Genomic DNA, 7243 nt, shown 5'->3' with positions numbered 1-7243 from the left:
CGTATTACCCTCCTGAACCCACTGATTCCATATCCTGCTAACAGTCATTGGATCTCGACCAACGCGAGCGGCAATGTCGCGATACGATAAACCGCAACCGCGATAGGCTACAATCCGGCCTTTATCAAAGTCGGAAACGTGATGGTACGCATTTCTCCTCCTTACACGAGGCATCACAACAGCGTTTCACCAGGAAACGCCGGTGAACTGCTGTTTATGTATGAGAAATCGGTTGGAAACTTTCCTCATGTCAGGACGTTGTAGGTGTCGCCACCGGCGCCAACCTAGTGTGAATGCTCTGAAAAGCTAATCATTTGCATATCACAGCATCTGTCGGTTAAATTTCGCGTCTGTAGCACGTAATCTTCGTGGTGTAGCAATTTGAATGGCCAGTAGTGTAAATTTCCAGCGCCATGGCAACTGCAATCTATTGATCCATGCAGCAAATGGGCATGTACCAACTCAACATTTGAGTACACGTTCACTGCACGTACAGAAAACGAGGTACGTGAATAACGCTCAATAGTTGATGCTACATGCTCGTTGCTGGTAGAGCAGTTAAGTTAGTCGTATGTCGAGACAAGTAATACAGTGAGTCACGCGTGAACACAAACGATGAAGTGAGTCACATGTCAACAATAGCGTCGCTCAATAGCAACAACAATCATTGGTTGTGAACTTCAGGAACTACAACTCGCTGTACATGCTAACCAAAAGCAAGCAAGAGGGCACTGTGCATTTCGTGTAAGAACAAATTTCCTGTAATGCTGTTACGTTCTGTTTCTCTGTGTTTCCCACGACTAATGTGATTATAAAGTTGAAAATGAAGTGAGCTGTAACGCGGAAATAAACAATTTCCGGAGCCATATCCATATAACATTTTTTTTTCTCGCTCTACGGTTGAGGAACGTTTCCTGAAAGTTTGGCCGCACACATTTCCTACACGCTGCACACACTGTAGTCGTCGCTTATACGAATGATCACCAAATTTTTCAGGAGACACTGGAATCGGGGGAAGAGAGCGCGTGTCGTCGTGAGCCGCTTGGACCGAACAGTCGCCGGGGCACGCCGGCCTTACAGGTAGCGCTGATGACGTCAGAGTTGTGTGCCGTGCCATTCCGGCCGACTGTTGCGTGTGCGAGACAAAAGCCGGCTGCTCTTTTCCCGGCACTAAAAGAGCGCCGCCTCTTTGGAGGCCGCCTTTACATCGTACCAGTGAACACGTGTACATTGCGAAAGTATGCGACCTCGTGAGTACAGAGACGGCGGCAGCTTACAACTCTCGTTTGATCTCGTTACTGTCCTTCCGCCGCTCGGTCGACACCTTAGCTGCTAGCTTTCTGTATCTTCTGTTTCATTTGATGATTTCTCTGCTTCCTGGCCTGTGTCACAACAAGGATGCCATAAAAGGAATTATTGCCCGCAGTATGGGGACGGCTGTGGGAGTGAGCCCACGCGACACGCAATAATCAGTTGCCGAGGTCCCTCGACCAGGATATAGCCCAGTGGCGGAACAAATTTTCACCACGAGCGTGTAAGCAGCAAATGGGAGATAGACAGCACACAGTAGAGTCTCTAATCATCGACTCTGCAGCTACGTCTGACGTTCTGACTTAATTTCCTCAAACTCTGAACAACGTCTCTTCGAGATGCAATATACACTCCTGGAAATGGAAAAAAGAACACATTGACACCGGTGTGTCAGACCCACCATACTTGCTCCGGACACTGCGAGAGGGCTGTACAAGCAATGATCACACGCACGGCACAGCGGACACACCAGGAACCGCGGTGTTGGCCGTCGAATGGCGCTACCTGCGCAGCATTTGTGCACCGCCGCCGTCAGTGTCAGCCAGTTTGCCGTGGCATACGGAGCTCCATCGCAGTCTTTAACACTGGTAGCATGCCGCGACAGCGTGCACGTGAACCGTATGTGCAGTTGACGGACTTTGAGCGAGGGCGTATAGTGGGCATGCGGGAGGCCGGGTGGACGTACCGCCGAATTGCTCAACACGTGGGGCGTGAGGTCTCCACAGTACATCGATGTTGTCGCCAGTGGTCGGCGGAAGGTGCACGTGCCCGTCGACCTGGGACCGGACCGCAGCGACGCACGGATGCACGCCAAGACCGTAGGATCCTACACAGTACCGTAGGGGACAGCACCGACACTTCCCAGCAAATTAGGGACACTGTTGCTCCTGGGGTATCGGCGAGGACCATTCGCAACCGTCTCCATGAAGCTGGGCTACGGTCCCGCACACCGTTAGGCCGTCATCCGCTCACGCCCCAACATCGTGCAGCCCGCCTCCAGTGGTGTCGCGACAGGCGTGAATGGAGGGACGAATGGAGACGTGTCGTCTTCAGCGATGAGAGTCGCTTCTGCCTTGGTGCCAATGATGGTCGTATGCGTGTTTGGCGCCGTGCAGGTGAGCGCCACAATCAGGACTGCATACGACCGAGGCACACAGGGCCAACACCCGGCATCATGGTGTGGGGAGCGATCTCCTACACTGGCCGTACACCACTGGTGATCGTCGAGGGGACACTGAATAGTGCACGGTACATCCAAACCGTCATCGAACCCATCGTTCTACCATTCCTAGACCGGCAAGGGAACTTGCTGTTCCAACAGGACAATGCACGTCCGCATGTATCCCGTGCCACCCAACGTGCTCTAGAAGGTGTAAGTCAACTACCCTGGCCAGCAAGATCTCCGGATCTGTCCCCCATTGAGCATGTTTGGGACTGGATGAAGCGTCGTCTCACGCGGTCTGCACGTCCAGCACGAACGCTGGTCCAACTGAGGCGCCAGCTGGAAATGGCATGGCAAGCCGTTCCACAGGACTACATCCAGCATCTCTACGATCGTCTCCATGGGAGAATAGCATCCTGCATTGCTGCGAAAGGTGGATATTCACTGTACTAGTGCCGACATTGTGCATGCTCTGTTGCCTGTGTCTATGTGCCTGTGGTTCTGTCAGTGTGATCATGTGATGTATCTGACCCCAGGAATGTGTCAATAAAGTTTCCCCTTTCTGGGACAATGAATTCACGGTGTTCTTATTTCAATTTCCAGGAGTGTACATCCAAAGGTCAAAGAACGGTAACGACAGACGATAATGAGTAATATCCTACCAAGAAAATGTTGTAGGATGTCTGTCACAATCAGTAACGAACACGAGGAGTCATTTAAATTACACTACTGGCCATTAAAATAGCTACACCACTAAGATTACGTGCTACAGATTCGAAATTTAACCCACAGGAAGAAGATGCTGTGGTGTGCAAATGATTACCTTTTCAGAGCATTCACACAAGGTTGGCACCGGTGGCGACACCTACAACGTGCTGACATGAGGAGAGTTTCCAATACACAAACAGCAGTTGACCGTCGTTCCCTGGTGAAACTTTGTTGTGAAACGTTGTGTGCGTACCATCACGTTTCCGACTTTGATAAAGGTCGGATTGTAGCATATTGCGATTGCGGTTTATCGTCTCGCGACATTGCTGATCGCGTTGGTCGAGATCCAAAGACTGTTAGCAGAATATGGAATCGGTGGGTTCAGGATGGTAATACGGAACGCCGTGCTGGATCCCAACGGCCTCGCATCACTAGCGATCGAGATAATACGGATCTTGTCCACATGGCTGTAACGGATCGTGCAGCCACGTCTCGATCCCTGAGTCAACAGATGGAGAAGTTTGCAAGACAACAACCATCTGCACCAACAGATCGACGAAGTTTGCAGCAGCATGGACTGTCAGCTCGGAGACCATGGCTGCGGTTACCCCTGATGCTGCATCGTAGACAGGAGCGCCTGCGATGGTGTACTTGAACACGATCCTGGGTGCACGAATGGCAAAACGTCATTTTTTCGGATGAATCCAGGTCCTGTTTACAGCCTCATGATGGTCGCATCACGGTGAACGCACATTGGAAGCGCGTATTCGTCATCGCCATACTGGCGTATTACCTGGCGTGATGGTATGGGGTGCCATCGGTTACACGTCTCGGTCACCTCTTGTTCGCACTGACGGAAGTTTGAACAGTGGACGTTACATTTCAGTTGTGTTAGGACCCGTGGCTCCACCCTTCATTCGATCCCTGCGAAACCCTACATTTCAGCAGGATAATGCACCACCGCATGTTGCAGGTCCTGTACGGGCCTTTCTGGATACAGAAAATGTTCGACTGCTGCCCTGGCCAGCACATTCTCCAGATCTCTCACCAATTGAAAAGGTCTGGTCAATGGTGGCCGAGCAACTGGCTCGTCACAATACGCCAGTCAGTACTCTTGATGAACTCTGGTATCGTGTTGAATCTGCATGGGCATCTGTACCTGTACACGCCATCCAAGCTCTGTTTGACTCAATGCCCAGGCGTATCAAGGCCGTTATTATGGCGAGAGGTAGTTGTTCTGGGTACGGATTTCTCAGGATCTATGCACCCAAATTGCGTGAAAATGTAATCACATATCAGTTCTAGTATAACATTTTTGTCCAATGAATACCCGTTTATCATCTGCATTTCTTCTGGGTATAGCAATTTTAATGGCCAGTAGTGTATTATCGTGCAGTTTACTTCTTCAGAAACTGTTTGGCCGATGATGCATACAAGTTCAAAACGACAAGTATACAGAGATGTTGGCTGTTGTGGTGAGTAATGGGACAAGCTATGTAGTGGCGCATTTTGTTAATGAAGATTGCCAACACTAGGGGCAGGTTTGCACTCAGAGACAAACGTATTGTTCTCCCTTGATTGAAAGGTCATTAACGTATTGTTCTCCTTTGATGGACAGGTTCTTAACCTATTGTTCTGGTAATACAATCCTTCCTTTTGATTGACAGGTCCTTAACCTATTGCTTCCCCACCCCCCTCAGGAAACCACCAACCCACCACTTCGCCTTCACTGCTACAGGTACACTTTCAGGTCTGAGTTATTCGAATAGCCCCCTGTTATCAATATGATTAACTATTTAATTAAAGTCATCAATTAATCAACCCCTCCTGAAAATTTGCAGAAAATAGACTCAGTTGACTGGTCATTTGGAAGGAATTCTATGGCAGCATATGTAATATTGTTTAAACAATTCAGACAGTGTACAGAATATTGTTTAATTATTTATAGCAGTGTATCGAATATACATAGTCTCATATTTAGTTAAAGAATTTGTCCAGAAATCGATTGCAGTCTGTGGAATACTGTTTAAACAATTTAGGCAATGCGTGAAATATTGTATTTAAACAGTTTATGGGGTTCGAAGCAGTGTATGGAATATATGAAAATTGGTGGTCATTTGGTGGAGAGTAAGGATCTCAGAACAGGAAATTCAAGGGTATATTGTTTATTTATGAATAAACATCAGTTTGTGGGGGGTTGGATATCTCTTGCTCAACATTCTATGCTGTTTGGAAAGATGTAGGTCTTGTAAGAAGTAATTCCATGGGGAAAAGATGTTGCACAACCTAATGTTTGCCACTGTAGTCTGGGTGTCTTAACCTAATGCTCAGCCCTTTCTCAGCACTTAAACTATTATTCTGTTAAGTGGTTTTCCATGTCAACCCCATTTCCTTAAAGTATTGTATCTCCTTTGAAACCAAATTAAGTAATTAGTTATGTCCTCCCACCATTTTCTGGTAAACTTCTGGAATTTCACTTGCTTTTGAATGACATTTCTGGCAACCACTCTTTGTCACTCACCCTCACCCCCTTAAGCTATTGCACTGCATTTTACACAAATATTATGCAAATTAATCTAGTGTTCTGTACTTAACCTGCTGTTATGCTCCAAGTCACCCACACACCCACAGCACCCTCCTTAACTATTGTATCGCTAACACCACCTTAGTATAAAAAATTTATGCAAGTTAATTATGCAAATTAATTAAATCGATCTCTTCCAACATGTATGGAGTAGTTTTTTTTTTTAAATTCCCAGCATCCTATCGATTGGTGAAGTTGATGGAATATAGTTTAAACAAAAGATTGCTAGTAAAAAACTCATTCCACAACCCGATGCATCATGCCGATGCCACTGACTCTAAACACGCCTACAGGACTTGGGGTGCACCAGTGGCCCTCACAAAATTGCCGATGTGGCAGTCAGCTGCCGAACCAGGCATAGGTGTCAGTTCATGTCACACAAGGATGAGGCGGTGGTATCTCTTTTATACACAACACCTGAGAAATACCTGTCGAAACACATGTCCACCTAGGCACCGGTCCAGGCGCGATGTGATTTCCCTAAATCACTCCAGGCAAATGCCGGGATGGTTCCTTTGAAAGGGCACGGCCGACTTCCTTCTCCGTCCTTCCCTAATCTGATCAGACCGATGACCTCGCTGTTTGGTCTCTTCCCCCAAACCAACCAACCAACCAGGTGCGATGACTCACACCTGCAGTATGGGTACAGCACAGAGAGAGATGTTTGCATATCAGCTCACGCTCTCAGACGCAGCTAAAAGACTCTCAATGTTATACTGACATCACAGGTCATGCTATAGAAATCTGCTCCAATGCTTCTCGGATTAGCAGGGGGTGCATTGTTCCTAGCAATCCTAAGGGGACAGGCGAGCTGTGTGTAGCTGTGCACGCATTTACTTGTCCAGCAAGCGTGATGCATCACTGCGAAATGTTTGTATAGTAACTCAGCACTGCAGATGCATCTAAAAGGTTGTCAATGTTATACTTAAGTAACATGACTATGTAAATAAGAGCCAAGTTTACCTCTCAGAAACTGTAAAGTAACGCAGGAATAGTGAACGGTCGCTTTTGTAGGAGCTTTCGTGATGTCTCAGCTTGTTTGCATGGAAATTTTTGTCCTAACAGAACCTGTTTAAGAAAATACCCCAGAATAACACCGAATGCATTCGTCTTGATGGTCCTGACGTGGCACCCCGTCCATCACGTGTTACCCTTCCTGGAAATCGTTCAGTCTTGCTTTCAACAAACATCTCTGAAACGCAAACGTTGTCACTGATATGTAGAGCATCCTACGACCTGGGACAAAGGATGTCTTGTGAATAAATGGAGCATTATGATTGGTTCTTACTGAATTTACACGCCAAATTACTGATGCTGCCTGCCGCTTGGAAGCACTGTCCACCTTTCTTTTTTCTGTCTGTAGACGAGACTTTCAGCGGCAAAACTATTTTGTACAGATCGCCATATTGCACTGACTGTTAAACCCTGCAAAGAAACCGATCTCCAACACTGCAATATACACTCCTGGAAATTGAAAT

The sequence above is a fragment of the Schistocerca piceifrons genome, chromosome 6, assembly GCF_021461385.2.
Source record: "Schistocerca piceifrons isolate TAMUIC-IGC-003096 chromosome 6, iqSchPice1.1, whole genome shotgun sequence".
NCBI lineage: Eukaryota > Metazoa > Arthropoda > Insecta > Orthoptera > Acrididae > Schistocerca > Schistocerca piceifrons.
Note: the sequence above shows the minus strand (reverse complement) of the source record.